The sequence below is a fragment of the Acromyrmex echinatior genome, chromosome 5 (genome assembly GCF_024713525.1).
Source record: "Acromyrmex echinatior isolate Ae372 chromosome 5, ASM2471352v2, whole genome shotgun sequence".
Lineage (NCBI taxonomy): Eukaryota > Metazoa > Arthropoda > Insecta > Hymenoptera > Formicidae > Acromyrmex > Acromyrmex echinatior.
Genome location: NC_141856.1, coordinates 12,636,084 through 12,658,868, shown reverse-complemented (window position 1 = coordinate 12,658,868; position 22,785 = coordinate 12,636,084). Strand labels below are relative to the sequence as shown.

Sequence of the window (22,785 nt, the reverse complement as noted above, 5' to 3'; positions counted from 1 at the left end):
ATGAAACTATTTGACCGCATATCGAATTACAGTGTAACTAGTTGTAATTATACAAATTAAATGCGAAATTATATCATTCCTATAATAACAAGTAGTGTCTTGAAAAGATAAATAAAAAAGATGAATAAAATATAAAAAATCAATTTTATAAAAATAAAATTTATATATAGAATACGTTTTAATAACGTGCTATTATTATGTATATGTACTTGCACTGAACTTCGATTATATACATTAACGTTTGTGTCAAAAAAACAAACTTCGATTACGTTAACGTTTATGTATAAAATTCTAACATATAGTTCCAAACAGTATCGTATGTTTGCATAAATAATTAAATTTCACTTGTATGAATAATTTTTTCAACGTTATTATTTAGTCATTTTTTTCAAGCACACATTGAAAAACAATTAAATAGAACGATATATAAAATATTCTACGATGACTTATACAATGAGGCACATATTTGTTATGCATATTTTTTTATATTTTATTTACATTCTTTTCATATTTATTTCACAGAATTTCCCCGAAAATTCCAAATGTTTATTTAAATTATGTGCAAGGTAATTAGTAGAGGAAGAGAAGAGAAAAGAGAAGAGAAAGCATAAGAATGACTCGTGCGTGGTAGAAATTAATTGGCAGAAACATCTTTTGTGGAGAAAAACTATCAGTACATCTGCTTTTCTAGAACATACAATCAGGCATTCCCCTTTATTTGCGAGCCAAGCAGAAAAAGTATGCAGTATGCAACGTAACGGACTAACTTCCGGCTGCACCATCCGTTTACGCATTACCATCGATAACCCAGACAATTACAATTTTACAGTTACGTTTTAATTAGCTGGAATGCTAATGTACTGCATGAGCAAGTAGCCAACGAATACCACGTTGATATAGAAACGAGTCAAATGTATTCTCGTAGTGTCCTGACATGCATCGCATCCTATACGTAACATAATAGGTGTATTGAAACAAATGACGAAAAGAATTAACTCTCAGTTTAGTCATTCATATTAGCAGTCTTTACTTTCGAATACATATTCCAAGAAGTGCAAATTATGCACATATTACATAGTGATTAACTCTCCAGCAAATGTTGTAGATAAAAAATTTAATTGTTTCACTAAAAAAAGTATCATATACTTTTATGCAATCATTTCCTTGGTGAAAATAATAAAATGTTGTTGCTTGTATACAAGCTAAAATTACAAATTTATTTATAAATAAGATCATCTTCCTTCCGATAATTTTTATAATTTACATTGGTTTATGAATATGCGTATAAAGTATTTTTAAATAAATTTTCATGATTTTGTTTGCAAAATAATGCCGTTGATTCGACGCGAAAGCGATAATTCTAAAGGTCTCGGTGGAAAAAAGATCCTTCGGGAAACGACGACGTAAAATACGCGGCACGGATAGAGAGGGTTGAAAGAAGCAGCACGTGGAATCCGAGGGTGCGTTTTCCTCCCCTTCGCTTTAGGGAATGAACGAGACATCGATAATCGTGTTTGTTGTACGACTGCCGATACGAAACTTCAGGAATACCGCTCAGCCGAGAAGCAAGGGAGGTTTACGACTTAAGAAGTATTATGTCACCCGAATATTCGGGTGGCATCCTTCTTACCCTCGACTTGCCCAAATCGTGATTCCTTATATGCAACGGGGAGGTTGTACGACGCCAAAATTTTGACAACGCCCGCCGTCAACACCCATAACGTTTTAGGGTCGTCGCATATGAAGGGTGATCTCTGATCGCGAGTTTACGAAGACTGGAAGAACTTTGGGTTTCGTCGCGTCGCGCGACGAAAGTTTTAATATTTGTTTAAATATTCAGAAGGAGTCGCGACGTCGATCTAAAACTGACAATAGAGCTCGATTCTGTTTTAGCTACCCAAATCAATGCGTTTTAACTATCTATCGGCTCAAACTTGGTTTTTTTGCAAGATTTATAATCTCGAAAACTGTAGGATTATTTCATAAAATGAAAATTTCCATTAATATGATTCAAAATGTATCAAAATGGAACTTTAGTTCTGTTTGCACGAAGTTCTATCTACGTATATCCCACATTATTTAACGTCATGCTTAAATTGAATTAGTGCAATCTACTTTTATGTAAATCTTCATGTAGTTGATCCGCAGTCTTATAAATTTTTTATCGTAATTAAAAGGACATACATGTCTCGTCTAAAATCATTAAGTTCCAAATACATGCTTAATAAGAAAGCAAGTAATAAAACTTTACGCATTCTACATAAATTGCGAAAGGTCTTAGTATTAAATGCACATCAACTACGAAAAGTACTCTGACTCACATCAACAAGCCACGTCACTGTGTCTCAGAAGCCAGGGAAGTATACACCACTGACCTAAAACAAAAATTATATCGTCGTAATCATCAACTAATAAATTAAACATGTACATAGAAATTAATCGTGTAATTAATTATTATTTTTCATCATTATATATTGAGTGTCATTTCTACTTGGGCGATTTATTATTTTTTTCAAGTATTTTTATTACACATGATTTTTTTACAAAAATACGTTTATTAAAATAACACAAAGATGCAACTAAAAATTTATAGAACAGAAGCCGTATATAAATTAAAGAATCACATATACCTTTTCACTTCTCAAGATTATAATTTTGAATAGATATACTCTGAATAAATAAAATATTGAAAGAGTACAACGCGCCCCTAATCTCTTCAATGTCTCTCACAACGACAAGCCAGCCGGCGAAATTCATTCCGCCAGTGAGAAGAACAATACTCTGCGTTTGAGACTATCAATCCCATTCGGAGCCATTACGACGTATTCTTCGACTCCGTTAATTAACAAACTCGAAAAGTACTGCGCAGAAAGTCCCGTTCGTCTCGGAACGTCGACGAAAGAGTGGTACGAGTCCATCACGCATCGGGCAGGGGTGGCGGCGAGCGTAGGACGGAAGCGCGCGCGTATAAAGGGTCGGTGTCTGGCCAGACGGGCAGAAATGAAGCAGCAAGGGTTTTGTTTGTCCGGCTGTCCACCCCTTTCCTTCCTCCGTTCAGGCCCTACCCCTCCTCCCGCCAGCCGCGCATAACCGTGGCTTCGCTCTGCGAGCCCCGTGGCACCCTTCAGTCCCCTTCTTCATCATCTCCTCCCACGAAGCTTCATCTCTCCCGGCAACCCCTCCTTATACCGTCCACCTCCCCCGGCCATGTAACAATGCACGTGTGTACACTGTGTTTGCCCACATCCTCCCGCATATATCTTCGCGAGCTATAATATTGATTACTTCGGGCGAATTTCAGGCCGAGCGGCGCGAGCTGAGACCGTTTCTCCAACTCGAACCGCCACGCCGCGCCGTGCCGACAACCCCTACGTGATCCACCCCCGCGCGGCGCGCAGCCTTCAAGTCAATCTCTCGTTGTCGACGCTGCCACCCCCTCCCCCACCCCCCCAAACCTCTGCGTTCGACGTCGCAATGCAGCTTTTCGCTTTTACGTTCGACGATTTGCCCTCGATCTCGGTTTGTCACTGCATCTTAAAACAACTGTGAAGTATCTTCAAGGATGTCCAATTTCTTGTCGTAAAAGTCGACTGTATGTAGTTTAAAAAGAGAGTCAAATTCATAAGAGAAGTAACAATACAATTAATGTCTATATTTTCGTGAGTTACGCACAAATTTTAAAATATTTCTACAGTTAATGTATTGGAATTATTAATATAATTATTATTTTATATTATATCTTTTATATTATTCATCGCGTTTTAGCGTTCATTTTTACCTAATAAGAATCAAATTTTTTTTAGAGATTTCTTAAATTAATTCTTTATGCAATTCTATAAGCTCAACGAATTTCATGTGTTTTTTTTATTTAATACAATACGTATATTGTTTTAAAAAAATTAAAAAAATTTTGCATCATAATCAGCGCAAACATAATGTCGAAGTAATAATTTTCACAATAGCGTGACATTTAAAAAAATTGTAATATCTTTGCCGCATGGCATTTACAAAATCTTCTTGTCACAATATAAAATTAAATACTGTAGTAAAAACTCATATAATTAAAAAGGCATAATTAGTTTTCTCTCTCAATATTTTTCCTCCCATCACGCAACCCCCTTAAGCGGCCAATAAAAATCGCGAATCCCCTACGAATCCACACACAGTGCCGAGTGACCTTTCAAATACAACGCGTATTAAAAGCGCGAGCGCATGAAAAAGTATAAACGAAAAGCGCAACAATACCAAAAAAGCGTTATAACTATTGCGCGTAATGTTGGACTCTGAAAGAGCCATCGTTCCGTTCCGGCAAATACTGTGCGACTTAAATTGCGTCACGATCCTTCCCGAGCTATCCCGTGAACATTTAATTCCATTCGCGAACTACCCTCCGTTCCGCCCGCCCTTCCGCTCACCCCGTCGGCCCTTCCTGTCTCCCGGCTTGCATCAGCACCAAGTCCGTATGTCGCGAATCGAAGTACAAAGAAGCAATAGTAGAAATAAGATAATTGCTATTACAATCGCAATTTCATCCAGGACGACGGAACCTTGGTGGTAAAGGGACGCGGGGTGGAGCGCGAGAACGGAACGAGAGAAGGGGCGGAGAAGGACGACTGCCGCAGAGAGCTGAACTACAAAGTACGTTAATGTCGTGCTCACACCCCCGTGCACCCCCAGCGCCATTCCGATGCCACAGACAGTTTGTTGTCGAAGCTTCGGGGATTACACAAATGAGGTTGTTCAGCGGGAGAAATGTACATTCCGCTACAAAGCCGGTCCGCGCGCGCCGTGTGCCATGCCACGCCACGCCACGCACGGAATTAAAAACCGGGGTGGAAGAGCGAAGGTGAAAAGTGCCGCTCTCTACCGCGATCCTCCCCCGAACCCCGCGTCCGTGCCCGCGCCCGCGCCGCGGACAATATTTTCTTTGCTGAAAGCCGGCGCGCCGTAGAATGGATTTTCATTGGCGCGGCGTTTGAGCCCTTCAAGAACGGAATTCGTTTTTATCGGATACGCGCTCTCGCATCGGAATATCGCCGCAACGACTGGTGTAGTTTTTAAAAATAGCATCCTTCGACCTCGATCGTCGCCGTCAGCGGCTTGAACATATTGCAGACGCGTTGACACGCGTCACTAAATCTCTACGATACTGGAATACTCCGGCGAATCGGACGCGTCCTGTCGCATCCGGCATCGCATCGGCTTTAAATGTCCTCGGAGAAAAAAAAACGTCCTTTCTCTTCACACTTCTTATTGATTAACAATATTGATACATATGTACTATTATTAATACGGCTCATTAAATTAGATTTTTCTTAACTCATTTAATATGTATAATCGATCGTTTTTAGAAAATTAATTTATGTAACATCACTTATTCAAATGTTATATTAAAATTATATAAAATATTGTACGATTTGAAAATAAGAATTTCATAATTCAGATTTGATTTTTAATATTTAATTAAAAAGAGATACTTTAATGCATATTAGAAATCTAAGAAAGAATTGCATAAGTAATTTTAAAAGAGACCTATATATTTATTTTTACTGTTATAACTATGTCAAACTTAATAAATTTATCTATTCGTCTTGTATCCTTTGCCTTATACTCGTACTATTAATGAAAAGTTAATTGAGATACATTGTATCAAAAACAAGTTACAATCATATAAAAATATAAGCTTTACAATTAATTATATCATCCGCATCTTTAAAAAAACCGCGCTTACAAACATTGAATGCACATATTAACATTTTCAAAACGGAGTCTTGAGAGCTTAAAATTTTTTGACTTGTCTAAGCTTTCGCAAATAACAATGAAATTCTCCATAAAGTTCGCCTCTGCTTCAGGAAGGAACAGGACGCGGCAGCCAAACGCGATAGTGACGTCGGCGGAAACTAGTTAGGTCGGAGGCCGGCGCGGCGCGGCGTAGTTCGAGGGGGTTGTAACGGAGACGGCTCTCGTGCCAGCGCACCATAGGGACCGGGGGATAGTAATTGTATACGTACTGGGAGAATGGCAAGGTAAACAAAACTATGTAAGATTGCCCCATTAATATACATATCTCTCGGTTCAGCCGGGCCGTGAGAGAGCCAACCGTCTCTCTGAGCTGCCGATGGGGTGGGTAGTCTTGGCCTCAGACTTTGGGGTTAGGCCCGCTCAAGAGCAAGTAGGGTACACAATGGATATTGAGACCATAATTTACGGCTGATTGTTAGCCCCGCGATCTATGGATTCCTGCGTCTCGCCGCGCACCACCGTACGCCTTCTAACAACTCTCGCTTCCATGTCGAATTTGTATTAGGCTCGTAATAAGTACGGGATACGTGTGCACCAGGCGGAAGCGGAGGCATTAGAGGAATCCTGCGGGAGCGATCGGTATGGGTATATGAAAGACGCCACAGGATCGTGACGCTTGTCATCCCGTGGCTTTCCTACATTAACCATACGTTGGATCAAAAATATGTATAACATATGGAAAACTATGCCTGATAATAATACCGAGTATTTCTTTAAGTAAATATCGTATTACGTTAATGACGTTAAAATCGAAGACATATAAATATTTCTTAGAGAATAGTCAATATTATTTTCGTATGTTTTATAATTGAATACACTTTAAGTAATTTTGCATTCAATTTTGCAAATCAAATGTTATATGTGCTTTCTAAACAATCTACATCGTGTATACTTAAAAGCAATAAATAGTAATAAATGAGTGAATAAATTGTAATGAAATCAGGTAGTGTCTTCGAAATTATTCGCATCAAACGACTCGTAAGGTGTAATTGGCCAAAGTACGAGAAGGAGCGTTTTCACGTGCGAGGTCAGTTATTCTCTGCTTACTCACTGGCTTTGCAACAAGAACGACGTCATAAATTAATTACGAGGGTCAAATTCACAACTGGGTTCCATGGGTTGGATTGGAGGGGGCGAATGTCTTACTAGTTTCACTGGTAGCTTGAGGGACCGTGTAAGGAGGAGACGATGTTTGGTCTTCCTTACAAGGGGCCGACCAGCCAGCCGACCAACCTGCCTGCCACTTACCGAAGGATAATAACGTAGTAATCCCGCCATGAGACACGGATGAAGTCCTTAATAACCCCATAAACTCAAGATATATCTTGCATATCAATATACCAGAACAAGCATGCATACCGCTACAACACATACATCGGCGTTATCTCTCGTTAATTAAACAAACGATTCACGTCAAATTCTCTCACAATCGAAAGATATCGCAGGAACGTTAAAAGCGTTATTTAAGCTATTAATTACAGCCGGTTAAGTGGTAAATGCTTTCGTCAATATTCCAATCGGAATTAATCACGAAATGGATAATTAGGCAAATTTTTAATATTTCTCCTTTATGCATATGTAAAACGAGGTTTGGCGTTTGACATTTTGTTACAAGTACTATCAAGTTAACAAACCGTCGCATATAGATTTGTAATTTAGTTATGAAATTCATCGAATAAATATGCATAGAAATAAATATGGCTCGGCGCATAAATTTTATACATCGGGCTGTTAAAAACCCCTGGGATGATCAAAATCTGTTTTCTGCGCATCTACGATATCGAGGACAACGTGAGCGATCGATAATTAATAAGTCAATTGTCGGCACGAGTCGGTATTTCATATCTGAGGGCGAGCGCGCGTTACATTTTTCCGCATTCTCGTGAACGAAACTATCGAGGAAAAATGATACGGCGATTCCAGGAAAAATCGCAGCCCGCGGCGCGCGCCGCACCGCGCCGCGCTTGTCAATTTTGCACCTTTCAATTCGATTTGGAAAGTATCGCGGGGAAATAGTATCGAAATATCGTTTATACGTCTCTCTAAATCGGGCACTTCGTATCGAGCTTGTTGAGGTCGGTTGCATTCCTATCGCGCTATGCAACGTAACATGAATTTGCAGGAATTCACGATATAATCACAAATTAATTACGACGGCTTTATTGAAGTTCGCGGCGATTTTTGAAAATTTCCGGAAATTACGGAAGGTCGATCTGAAATTGGAATTCGCGATGCGCATGCTGCCCGCTGCAAATTTGTGTAAGTAATGTAGTTCATTTAACGTAAAGTGCAAATCCATCTGAAAAAGAGGCCCGCTCGCGAAACATCGTTCTCTACCAAATTTGTTGCATAACGTTAATAATTAAAAAAGCAAGGAAATTGAAAACAAACTGATTGATTTATTGCTAAATAAGAAACCTATTTAAGACAAGAGGAAAATAAAATGAGATAAATATTACACGAATGAGTTGTATTAACATAATACACACTCACACATCCACGTATTCGTTTATTTTTATTTATTTATTTATTTATTAATGTTATATCTATAAACAGCCAGTTTATAAAATAAAACACTAGGTGCATTATTTCAGATCTTAAAAATACCTTTACGAGATACGCAGCTATCATCGCGAGGACAAGTTTTCCCCAAGGACAGTTTCTACGTCTGTCAAGATGCAACAAAAAGTGAGGACGATCGAGGGCTGCTGTAGCAAGCTGTTTTCTCAGCCGATGGCGGACAGATGACGGCAGAGCGGAGGAATTTAACAAATGGTCATTCGGTCGTTGCCACGAAACGCACCTACTTGAGATGCGGAGGATCTATGACTGCCATTTCTCACCGGCGATTTGCGGCCGGAGCAATACCCTAAGCGGACCGAACATAAGAACTGTTGAGACACCCGAGAAGGACTTCCCTAGCAGGTTGATTACCGTCACGTGGTTTCCAGGGTCTTACCAAAATACTATGGCGAAACATAAGAAAGGACACATAACGAAGAACCTCCTCGCCCTGAGGAAATCGTAGATCATTGTATATATATTATATTATTAGGTGTTGGAATTAATTCGTAGCGTTTTACAAGTGATGAGAAGTACTTTCATTAATGTATTTTTTAATGCTCATGTGAAATAAATAACATTCTTTCATTAAAAAACGCTACGAATTAATTCCAACACCTAATATATTATACAATAAATGATAAACTGATCTTGTAATATAAATGATTAGTATATTTAAACATTATATATATATATATGTTTGTAACAGATGTTCTGAATAGCTGAATGAATACCTATAACGTTACAGAAATCATAGTTCATTATATACTATGTACTAAAAAATAAACACTATTGATCTTATAATCAATCATTATTATATTTAGATTTTATTTATTCACATATATCTTTACGACAAATGTTCTATATAATAACTAAAAATGAATATAATATTACGTGCTGATTAAACGTTATATTTTTAATTACAAATAAGACTATGCAATGATTTCTTAATTTTCATGATTGTCTCTTGAAACGACATTATCGAAATTAACAAGCAATTCTGTTAGATTTCTTTACTTATTCCAGCGTCTCTCCTTTCTTTTGTTATGTATACCGAATAAAGTAGGAGTGATGTTGCTAGCGAAACGATGAGTTTAGCATGGAAGTGGATTTATAGACACTTGGTTATGTAGCGCAAGCTGTCAAACGATCATCCCCCGACAGTTTGGGGGTTTACTGGGACATCGGGCGTAAACTGCCCTCGGGGACCTTGTTAGTTCAATTCGCCCTGAACGTCCCTCTCTTCCTCCCGCCACCGAAAAAATTCCACGGTCCCTTCCATCACTACCCTCCCGTCTTTCCGCTGCGCCACCACCTGACCGCGCAGACGAGAACTGTGCGTTTACGTTACCGCTTATTATGTTGTTCCGGAAAAGAGGATTATTGCGATATGCCTGCCGTCGAAAAACAGCGCAAAACGCTTCCGGCTATTGCGAGCTCGCGTTTAAATCGTTGAACCTTTGTGTATACAACGTATGGAGTTTATTGTTTAACGTTTCGCGAGCGTTGAAGAAGGTGCCGCGTTCCGCGCGCGCCTGTTAAAGTTTTCCAGCTACTTCCTTCGTAAAGCCACTAGAGAACATCACAAAGTGTGAACATCACAATCCTGATTTTGATGAAACTCTGTATATTTATAGCCTCGTTTATAGCTTACATAAATAGATGAATTTAGAAAATAGTAATGGTGGCAAATAAATTTTAAGGGTTTAAAGTATAAAGTAGCTTTTAACTTTTTCCATTATATTTCAAAAATAATTTAAGATATAAAAAAATAGTTGAAAATTATGAAAATTTCATAGTAAAATTAACTCTATTTATATATGTTAATAATATTTTTAAAAAATAATTTTTTTCAAAATTTATATTTTCAAAATTATTAACATAAATAAATAGAACTAATTTTATTATAAAACTTTTGTATTAGACATTTTTTTGATATCTCGAATACTTTATGAAATATAATAAAAAAAGCTGAAAACAATTTTATATAGGAATATAAATTCATTTCTTAAACCGTTTATATATTTTATATATATATATATATGCTGTTACTGCAATTTTTTTAATCTCTCTATATATATAAGCTATAAGTATCTACACAAATTTCATTAAATCAAAATTTAACATTTCGCGAGGTTCCCTTAGAGAAACAAATAAATATTTTATTGTATGTTTCTTGAACATATAAGAGCTAGTATTAAATGAATAGATATAATAAAGATTTTTTCTTATGATTACTTCATGTTGTAAGTACTTTACTATTTATTATAGTTATATGTTGTAAGTTACGATTATTACGATACTTATTCAAATTATAGAGATCTAGTCTCATAATAAATAAAAATTAGTTTTTGATTAATCTAGTTTCGGTTATCGAACACCATCGTAGAAATTATATACATATTCATTCAGCGATAAATATTTCCGACAAATAAAAAATGCCCGCTACTGCTGCGTATCTCATTTTTCGAAATATATTTGAGTTGGGATAAACAAATATTTATTTACTGCGACTAAATTTTCGAATAGATTCACATTCAGCCAAAGCATTTTCGCTTCGATGTATATTATAAACGAGTAAATATTGGCGCAGGGAATAAGCCCCGAAAAAAGCATAATCTCTGTAACGATAAAATTGAGGGAAAAATTTCCCAATTTTTCCGGTAAAATATAACCTCTGCGTAACTCCCTTTTATATGTCACACAGTCATACATAACACGAAGGGTAGGGGTAGCATTGCCCCATCAGCGAATTCGCGTAAACTCGCCTCTGTAAATAAAGATATTTATTCGGATTTATTAAGAAATATTTAATGACGCTTGTACTTGTTTTCATGAATTTTTTATTAATGTACGTCGTTTACTATAAAATTTACTTAAATCAAATGTTGTTTACAGTTGCATAATCTCGTATATTAATGAAAATAATTTTAATAAATATAATATGTAGATACGGTTTTAATATCTGCTTTCCTATAATTATTTAAATATTTGATTATTCTACTTATTTAGAATCGTATTTTATTATTGTATTTATTGTTATATTTTGCAAGAAATATAATGTATTAGGTGTTGGAATTAATTCGTAGCGTTTTTAATGAAAGAATGTTATTTATTTCACATGAGCATTAAAAAATACATTAATGAAAGTACTTCCCATCACTTGTAAAACGCTACGAATTAATTCCAACACCTAATATATTTTATAAGAAATATATAAATATTCTTGTCAATTACACGCGCTTGTATGCACACATCATTCATTATTTCGTGCAACAATAATGTAATTTCTAAAAAAACATTTTTATTTAGTATAGCCATTTAGGATAATTCCGGCAAATACACCGTGATGGGATTTACGCCGCAGAAGTCAGAAAAAATAGAAGAAGTAATTTTTTTGCTACTCTGTTACATACCTTTATATTAGTATTGTGTTATGATTTCAGTTTTTTATTGTTAATATTAATAAAATTATTGTGAGTTGAATCGATCTGTCACTATGTTAAGTAGTGCCATCATAAATTATAATCTACATAAAATGATTATTGTAGGACATGCAAAAGACTTAGTGATTATTTCGTCATACATGAGTGTAGAGAAATAGTAAAGCATGTTGTATAACAAAATACAAATATTTTCCTCTTGTCTTCTTTGTTTAGCTTATTGTCTTGTATATCCCTATTTGGGATATGCGGCATTTTTAGCGGGCGGGATTTATGCCCAAAGCATACAAAATGCGCAGAATGAATTCAGTGTACTAAATGCAATAAACGCATTACATGAAATATGTACCTCATGTTATAACACTTGTAATACATCTGGGAAGATTGTAATTATTATTTATTACTTCATATACATATTTATCATTCTTATTCATTAATAAAACTTTATAAATGCATTTTATAAGTTATTGTGTCATTTTATATTTCTTATTTATATGCATTATTTGTAAATTTTTCATGAGCCGTATATATTCCCCCTTCCTTCTATGAGTAGCCATATATCCCACCCCTATGGAATACACGGCAAAAATGCAAGGGTTTAAAAAAGTTTATTTTTTAATACGCGAAATATTTCGGATTTCTAATATTTTTTTCATAATAGTAGACAGTACAAAGTTTCTACTGATATAATTTATTTATTTTAAACATAATAAATAATACTTAATAAATTAAGTTTTTGACAGGTGTGGCGTATATACCGAAAAAAAAGTTCCCCTAAATAATATTTTATTACACCTATACAAATTACACGTTTAATAAAATTTATAAAAAACATAATAACCTGCATATATACCTCAAGTGTATAAAGAAGATCAAATCTATTTAGCTAATACGATTGGCGCGTTTGAAACATGCTCGATCAAAGTGAGTAGCAGCAACAGCAGAAATCAGCCTTTGAAAGCATTCACTGAATGTTCGGCAGGCGAGCGCGGGGTTTGGAAAACGGGAGAGGATAAAGAGAGTGACAATGAAGGGTGGTAGTAGCCGATCGAACGAAACCACTGGTCAGAGTATTGTCAAGGTATTGTCCTGCTCCGCTTCCGAAATAATCGTCAAGCCGACCTAATGGGGCATGAAGTCCCGATATCAAAATAACTCATCCGTGTCCGGCACGTGGTCAAACACGTCGGGCTTTCCTCTCCGCGTTTTTCCGCCACCAAAAAGCTCCGGGCATTAAAAATAGCAGCGTGAAAAACTCCTTTCTGTGTCTATTGTCCAACCGCCGAGATAGACCCTCCGCGGCAAAATCTTCAGTCCCGAAAAGATAGCACGCGAAATCAGACTGTCGCGGAGTTTTGACATTTTCAACTTCCGCGTGAAAACGTTTCATATTTTTTTATATCACTTTCGAACAGTTACGTGTCACAAATTAATATGAACAAAAAAACGTAAATTATTGTAACTAACAATAACATAGTTTTTCTTTTTTAAAAATACGTATGTATGTATGTACTTAAAAAAATAATTGCACATACAGTGATAAGATAAAAAAAAGTTATAAAAAGTTATATCTTTAATATTAACGATATTGTCATATTTCCATCTATATTGCTATATATTTCATCAAATCTGTCCCTATAAATTTATTTCCAAAAATATAGCTAATAGTTGCTAGCAAAATTACCTTCCTTAAATATGAATTTAGATAAAAGTATCTAATATTACATCTCTCTCATTTTCCAAAATAATCAATAGTATAACAAAATTAAATTGTACTTTCGAATGCCTGTACAAGCAACCTTTCCTAGAAAGATGTTATATATAAACTGTTGAAAATACAGCCGCATACTAACAGTTTCTTCGATTTCCCGGAATACTCGGCAGAAACGTTAAAAAATTGATCGTACCATACACGCTCAAGACCATACACATCTTTAACGAATGCAGGGTGTATAGGCCGAAAGTAGTTACGATGCATCATATACAAAGTTACGTTTCTAAAGTTGTGCTCGAGCAACTCCGCTAAATTGCTACAATGTGTCCTTCCGCGCGTACGTAGAACGCGTTTAGCGAGGCTTCGTCGTACTTTTCAACACACGATGCACAACTCGCATTACAATGCATCTAAATTATTGATTACGGAATAACCTAGAATGAGACATCTCTAAATTCGTAATCGCTCAGTATTCCAGTGTCGCCGTGCACCGGCATAAAAAAAAAGCTGTAATGCCGCGAGTATACCGTTCAAGCTTACCTACGTGCGTCGAGACGTTAAAAAAACCGACCATAGAATAATATCGAAAAATTACCCATTTATCCTCATATACAATAATTCACATAATTCGATTAATATATCAGAATTTCTCATATCAGAAGTCAACGTACTCAGTAAATGCCTTTATATCCGACACGCATGTTTAATGTGGATCAAGTAGGAAATATCATCTGTATATGTGTATGTTGTCGTAAGACGGATTGACATTACAAATTAATGAACGTTAAGTGTATTACGTTAAGTAGAATGCAACAGTTTAATCGAATCCAATTTCTACGTTTACATCCGCACGAGTGTCTTATATAAATTAGCGACGTAATTTTTTTTTCAATTTTGAACTTAATCAACGCAAAATTACACCTTTTAAAATACTCATTTATCTATTATTAACCTGTTCATTTATTTTCTTAATAGATCGCTCCGAAACATATGCGCGAAATATCGTGATTTATTTCGGTTATAAACGTGATGAATAATTAGACTACTGCACGCCCAACGATCGAACGAAACGTATAAGCGAAATGTGGCAGCGGCACACAGGCCGTGCGAAAATTTGACTTCAAATATAATTGCAGCGTTGCGAGTTGCATGCAAAATCGAAGCCTGTTATCGGAAAGCCTTTCCTGAGCGGCGCGCGATCGATCGCGAGCGGCCTCGAAATCGCGCTTACGTAACGGGTATCGGAAAGTCGAAATTACCCTAAATAGCAACAGTGTTGGTGGCGCGTATCGGACGAGCAGAAAGTATCCACCACCGATGGCGGTGGGCACGACGAGAGAGAGGTAACGGGGACGCGCTCCAGGGGGTGGCTTCCACCCTCGCAAGCCGGCAACTCGAAAGTAGGAACCGCGACTACGGGTGAAGCTAAGTTTGTCCGTGTAATGGGGCATCGGCACGCGATTTCTCCGACCTTCCCCTCTGCGCCCCTACGCTGCACCCCTCGCGATTCTAACTTTCAACTTCGCTCACGACTTCCCCCGAGCCCCGCCGGCCCTCCCCCGTCGGTACACCTCATCCCTATACGTGGCAGGGTGTTGCGCTGTGACTTATCGACTCTAATTATTCGCCGGCAAGAAAGCGGGCAAGCCGACGATCAGACCTGCCACCCTCGTAAAGTAGCTTTTCTCCAACGCATCGCGCGCACCTTCCTACAGCCGTTACGTGCTATTTATTCGCGGCGCTGACTTGTGTGCGTGATTGTTGTATACTGGTTGTATACCGCCGCGAGCGGCTGCCGATCGTCCGAGTACGCCTCTCGGAATGATTAAAGTCGCTTCGTCGTCAGCTACTTTATCCATCTATCATTGTTTGCCGGAGGAAACGTTTTAACCCATTAACCTAACACCACGAGTAATTCAACGTTACAACATGCAGTTGTTATTAGATCAAGTATAATTTTTATTATAGAGATGATCGTCATGTATTTTTAATAAAGTTTGATATTTGCATATTTTTAAGAAAACGTAGCAACAAGTAATAATAAAACATAACGAAGTTACGAATATTTACTACGCTAATTCGTCCAATTCGGATACTGAATCGATAGTACTTTATTATTTCATTTCTGTCATATTACACGATTGTTTGCGGGATGTTAAAAGTAGCGAACACGATTTTTCCATAAACGATTTTGGAATCGCAAATGACCTGTTTCCGGAGTCTTATATTTAGCTCGCAACTTGATAGATGTTTACACGCTCAGCAAAGACTTAATTCGTTCTGAAAGTTTGCTGAGGGGTCTAATAGTATTTAGCTAAAAAAAACTGAAACGCCGATGGCGTGTTAAATTTCGGAGTCACGGAAAGAAATTCTAATTCTAGTCTGTACACATCTTGACCCGTTTCAAAGGCAATCTCTTAAATGGTATACCATACGAAGACCGGAGACACACAGATCAGTGAGAGAACTAGGTAAAATCGTTACGCTACAACCGGTTTACCAAGCAGGTTCAATTCAACACACCGACATGTGGAATTAATAATGTAAGCACTAAGCTATATCAGTGCTCAATCCTTGCAGGCGGTACCGACGTACAGTGCATATATAAGCACAGATACGAGCCTCTACCGTGAATCTACAAACAGATGTTGACGGAATATCGCCGATCAAATCAGAATCTCCAACGAAGAAGATGTGGCAATTTAAAGAAGCGTAAATCCTTAAATTATTAATTATTATGTTGATTAATTATTATATTAATTCTTATTTTAATATCGAAGGAGATTATAAATATATTAATGAAGTTGAAGATTTTATATTTGTAAGTTTTGGTTTGCACAAATTTAACTTATAAGATTTATCTTATTTCGGTAGCAAGATTCATTTATTATATGTTTAGGTAAATAACTTTGGGATTAATCTATATAGTTAAATGATAAAAATAACATCTTTGACAGTGATGGATAAAAAACAAATTAAGTAGGAAAAACTGAGTTCCAAATAAAATATGACACAACGAAAAATAGTCGCAACCTTAAATTCATGAATGTTATATTTACAGGACAGAGTCAAATAAATGAATGGATTGACTAGATTTTATAAAATGTATTCCCTCATTAAAAGTGCAGTTATTAAATAAATACTTGTGAAAAAAACCTGTGCAAAACGCTTCAAAAATAAATCGTGCGTTTCATCAAAATTTTATTCAGACATTTTATCCGACTCGTCCTTTCTATTTTTATGTTTATTAAAAGCATAATTATTCTTATTTTTTTATCCATCAATAATAATTTTGTATATATAATTATATATACAAAAAATATATATTCATAGAAAATTACAAAAATATGTTATACATATATTTCTTCAATCTCTATTCTGTAATCTATCCCTTTTATTAATCTTTAATTATTCAAAATAAATTCAAAGATAATTTCTACTTATCTTACAAAAATTCTACAAGAACAAATTCGTTATTCAGATATTACAATAAAATTTCTATCACGCAGAACTAAACAATATGCATGAATGCCGACGATCCAAAGATTTAAAGGAAATACAACCAAGCTTAGAATCATCATCTCTTTAAAGATAGTCAGCTTGCTTTGGTGTGATAATTTTTCAATTTAGCTTCATACGTTATTGAAGTTTGCGTTAATGGAAGCTCACCGACAACATCAGTGGTTCTTTTTAACGAGAAGTCTGAGTGGCCGTCACAAAACAATGCTAACTCAGTGTAAGCAACCCTCTAGTTCGTGTCTACCATGTTCCAATTCTATCCGGAAGTAAGAAGAGTGGAAACAGTAGAGGAAGCAACACACAACATATCGTGCTACCATGTTTTTTATATCAGCCAGACGATACTCGAGTCGCAGGATAAGAGAGGACATCAGTTCGTATTAATCGCCGGGGCAGGCACGCACACACACGAGGATCTCTTTGCGAAAGATCGTTACAAGTTTCTCTTCGGCTGTTGCTATCCTCCTGCTTACTCATGATCTCCTGTAACTTCATGACGTCCACGAGCCTCTACCGCAGTCAATTAATATCTTCTTTTTCTTCTGCGATTATTGCATTATACATCGTAATACTCATTCACTAGCAGATTGAAATGCTACATGTAATACTTAGTGATCAATCGTCCCAAATTAGAAGGGACAGTCTCAAATTTTAACTCTTTGTCCCATTTTACAACGCGTCCCAAATTAAGGACATAATTAATTATCCCTCTTTTAAGTGTAAAAATTTAAAATAATAAATAAAAATAATAAGTATGAAATATAATTTTCAACTAATATGCGAAGAATTTTACAATTTTTTTATTTAAAAAAAACCCAGATATTATTATTCATAAAATACATTCAGTAGAAAAATTTAATTTTAAAAAATAAAATGTGATTTCGTGACTTGACATAATTTTTGTCGTGATCTCATGTGATATTATCAATTCTTTAAAATATAATAATATGATATTGTTTCGTTAACAATTATTAAAAAACATTTATGTATTACAATTTAATTACGATACAATTAATATGAATTTTCTTAATGTTCTACTTTGCCTTCTATATGTTTTCTCACGTAAAAAGTTTCTCAAGTTTTTACAGTTCTACGACAACAAAGTTTTGTTGGCTTAATAATCATAATAATCAATGTTAAACATAAGTAATGATAATTCTTGATGAAGATAACGCAAGTACACTAAAAATTATTTTATCACAATATAAAACATATTATTCAAAATAAAAAAATACGTATATAGTTATATTACATTTTTTATAGTACTTGATTTATTATTACTTTTACATTATTAATATTTCCCATAATGCATGTATCTCCGACGAACTTTAATCTGATCAGAAAACAATAATATTCTGAAAAATACTATTAATGTCATCCTCTCTTCTTCTTCTCTCCCTCTCTCCCTCTCTTTCTTTCTCAAATTTTACAATAATTTTGATGTAGAATTTTCACAACACGATAGTTTACAAAGCGAACTGCATCAAAAAATCTACCAATGATCATCCAGACAGTTTACCACATTATGTCCAACGCAGACTCGTACTAGAGAGCGCATCACGATTGTTTGCAACTCGGCCGGCCTGTCGAGCTTACACTGTGTTTAATATATAACGATTGTATATATACACAGAATGGACGGAGAGTGGCGATATAGACGGAGATGAATGGGGTAAAGAGGCGGAGGGTTGACGTTGAATACGGCGAAGGAGGACGGGGGCGAGGTGGAAAGCTTACACGTACGAGAAAGGGAGAGGAGAAAGGTTACGGGGACGAGAGAGGGTGGTGCGGGTGGACGCGCGAGGGCGGGAACCGCCAGTCGTTTGTCGTCCGATAGATAAACAACGTCGTTATTGTAAATGCATTGGAACAACACGCTGCGGGGCTTCATTGGCGGCTTTTCTTCACGATGCGAAGCGGCGCGGCGCGGCGCACGCCCGTCGTCGTTGTTTATGAGATCGATAGTCCGATCGTTAGGAGATCGATTTTATCGTATCGCCTCTCGAGACAGGGAGAAACAATCATTGTAACGCATTGGCGTTATACTACAGTTCAGCGTTTATTCCTGTCTTTCTCTCTTTCTCTCTCTTTCTCTCCTCCACCTCTCTCTCTCTCTCTCTCTCTCTCTCTCTCTCTCTCTCTCTCTCTCTCTCTCTCTCTCTCTCCTTTATTTTCCTTTTTTCTTTTTCGGTATGCGAAGAATCGGCCGCTGTCCATCTCTCTCTCCGATCAGCTCCGGCGTCGCCCAACGTTCATGCGCTCGCGTTCACCCTTTCACCCTCACCCTTCCTCCCCCTTTCAACCCCATCCCTCCCTCTTTCGCGGGATGATGGACTTGCACGGCGGACGACGTAGAACAGAGAATAACAAGGCAGGTCACGCGATACAGGCGCGGATGCAACGAAATTACACACCGATCTCTCTGTCTCTGGGCGCAATCGTACGCCCGTATGAAATATTTGTTCCAATATAATGTAATACTGATTCGCGAACATTTCCCTGTTTTTTTTTTCCATTTACGCGGAGGAGATCATCCGCGAGATGAATACTAGGACATCGATCTGTAAATCGTGCTCGGAGATCACCGACTGAGAATCCAGCGAGCGTTCTCCGAGGATTTTCGTAACCTCGACGGTTGATTTCCGACGCGACAATCGGAATATAGGATGTTTCAGCGGGAGGAAAATTTTGAAACAGATACTTCGTAATTCGTCGTCCCGGCCGTAAGTCTCCCAGCGGGCTCGAGCGGGCTCGAGCGTAGCGAGCAAGCCGATATTTATCGGGGACGGGTACGCGATATGCGCGCCAACTTTCATTTGACTGTAATAACATGTCGCGTTCACGAGACGGAGTGTTTGCAAGGGGCTAATTCGAGATGCAAATTAATGCGCGTAATGGCGATAATACGGGCGGAGTTGCGCGCTTTTTCGCGACGGGCAGCTCCGATGAAATGTAACGCCGTCGATAGGAGGAAAATCTGATCCCGAGTTCTTGGCGTGCATTTGCCGGCCAAATACATTTGCATACCTATTGAGACTTTCGTATTGTTTGCGTGGATAATAATGGATCTTCGTTGTTGATTACACACTAATGATTCCTTTATTAAGCAGACAGCGGAGTTTTCGAAAACGATAAGGAAATTGTTGGGAAATACAGATTCCCAGGATAGCGGATAATCGCGTTATGAACTTGTTTGCGGGGAAAAATCTCTTAAAATAACGATAAGCAGCAAGGTCGAACGAGATATAATCAACGTCGACGTACAATTGGGACAACGCAATAATTTTCAATGGCAACGAAACGGCAAACCCATTGTGTCAATTGAATCATAGATGATACTGCTAAACGTACGTACAAACCGTAAATAACTTGTATAACTCTATTCCGTTATTGCCTTAAATTTCTCGCTTACTACCAAGAGTATTGTAACACAGAACCTTGAAATCTTATTTAAGCCGTTCTTTTTTTTTTTTTTTTTTTTTTAACGCAAGAAATCGCTCCGACTGAGCGATCGTTTCCTCGATTTCTTAACCGCATTTAAGCGCTGCTATGACGGACTGTACGGTGACCATGAGAGCTCGACGCCTGCTGTTTGTTCCTCGCTTTATCTCGAACGTAAACATCGCTTGAAATATATAGGAGGTTGTGTTAAGAGCGACGGAGATGCACGTACGAACGAATGCGTGCACCTCGTCACGGAGAGAAGGATGAGCGATGACGACGACGACGACGACGACGACGACGACGACGACGACGACGACGACGACGACGACGACGGCGACAGCCGGGGCACGCAAGGACCTAGCCGGAGGAAAAAGGAGAAACGAAAATAGAAGGACGGACACACACATGGTCGTGCAGGACGGACGGACATTGGATAAACAAGGGGCAATAGAGATAAACAGAGAATATTACGAGAAATATGCGCAAACACGAAACTCTCGTACCTCCTCTCGCGCTCGCCTCCTCCTTCTCTCTCTCTCTCTCTCTCTTTCTCTTTCTCCCATACTGTCCTCCTCTTTCCGCTCGCTTTCGTTTGTTTGGCCGCATGTTTGCCCCCGCCGCTCGTCCACGTCGCTCATTTGCAACCTACTTTTTTAAGCACCCACTTATCCCCTCGCGTCGCACTCCCCTTGCGAACGTCATCCCCATAGCTCGCTCGCTCACTGCTGCGCATTGCTGCTTAATTTATTCTCCGCCAATGTTTCGTTAAGGATTTTCTCGCTCAGAGAAACGCTCTCTTTTACAAGCCACACGTCCCGAGGATTGTTTGGCCCGGAAAGTTTTTAGAACACCGCGAGAAAATGGTCGAATATTTACATGAAGTTTGATTCTCCCAAATAATTTGACCTCTCTCTTTTATTTCAAATATATGTTCAAAAAAAATTCATCATTAAAACAAAGATCTTTTTTTAACGCGAGGAATTTCTATTCTTTCTATATAGATTTTCTTATTATTATCGTATCTTTTTTTAATTTAAAAAAAATTTATATACATAATCCTGAAAGAATTGACTACGATGCTGAATACATATAGAAAAATTATATATTAAATTAGAAAAAAATTAATTCTCAACATATACTGAAAATTATTGCGTTTCATAAAACTTAACGTGTTGTTCCTTAATATATTTCAAACGATATTTATCGTATAATACATTTCAATTACAAAACGTAGTACACATTTAAAAGAAGAATTACACGTGTAGTTTTTGTTGGCGCGTGACTCATCGTGAGAATAGACTTATTATCTACAGTTTTTCAAAGTTAAACTACCGTAATGCTTGCAACATTGAATTGCACGAAAAGTTGCAAATACAGCCTTAATTTGTTAAACATGAACACATAGTATAATTTTCAACGATACGGCAGCACAAAAGACTTCATGACGTTTAAGAAAATTGACTCTGTAATGTTAAACATAAGCGACGTTTTCTGTCGATGACGTACTTCGCAAATTTACATACGCAAACAAGTTACGCCAATATAAATAGGCAGAAGCACATAGCGAAGTCGCACTAACGAAACTTTTATGAGCGAGCTAATTGTCAGAACGGTTACACGTGACTACGACTCAATGAATTTGCAACAAAACATTATCATTGAATTATAGGCATCAAGTAACATCGATTGTGTATAGACATTTTCATATTAATTATTTTATACAAGATAAGTTTAGCATAACAAAAATTAGTGATGCATCAGTTCATTAGTTTTACAAAAAGAAATATCCTCTCTTGAAAACGATAAATTAATGCATTATACAGAACAATTGTTATATTAAAATATTGTTTTTTTTTTTTACAATTGTAATAGGTATCATTTTTCGAGACGTTTCATAAAATGATTATTAATTTCAACTTGTTTAATTCTTTTAATTAATAGCATTTCGTATCATGTTACTCATTATTGTAGGATTAAAATTTACATAGAATATTAAATTTTACTGCGTTTTACAATTTACTATTTTTATTTAATTTATCCTGATTCAAAAGTTATATTCATCCGATTATGTTATTAAATAAATTGCATGGTGCGAGGAGAAATTCATTTAACATCGGAGAAAATAAATATTAAAGCAGGATCATATTTCTTTTCGTAATGGAACAACATCGTTCTGATCAAATTCACATAATAATACTTCACTTCGCTACAAGTACTTCATAATATTGCGTGTACGGTTAAAGTAGTAGTAAAATTAGGTCAATAACGAGACGTAGAAAAACTGCTGCTGAACAGAAGATT

At 37.0% G+C, this 22,785-nt stretch overlaps 1 protein-coding gene and 1 long non-coding RNA gene across 18 annotated transcripts in view; one reads left to right on the top strand and one right to left on the bottom strand.

The window, feature by feature from the left end:
• The window catches only part of FoxP (forkhead box transcription factor P), a 308,217-nt gene that overhangs the window by 202,006 nt on the left and 83,426 nt on the right, over window positions 1-22,785 (bottom strand). For 2 of the 17 annotated variants that reach the window (XM_087406508.1, XM_087406507.1), the window contains exon 2: window positions 2,322-2,375. The exons of the other annotated variants lie outside the window; for them this stretch is intronic. The gene's annotated coding sequence lies outside the window, so the exon portion shown is untranslated. The remainder of the gene's footprint in view (window positions 1-2,321; window positions 2,376-22,785) is intronic. 17 annotated transcript variants of the gene reach the window in all.
• On the top strand, window positions 8,944-16,676 carry LOC147909811 (uncharacterized). The gene is made up of 2 exons (XR_015545124.1): window positions 8,944-15,992; window positions 16,102-16,676. It is a non-coding gene; the product is annotated as an uncharacterized LOC147909811 (long non-coding RNA).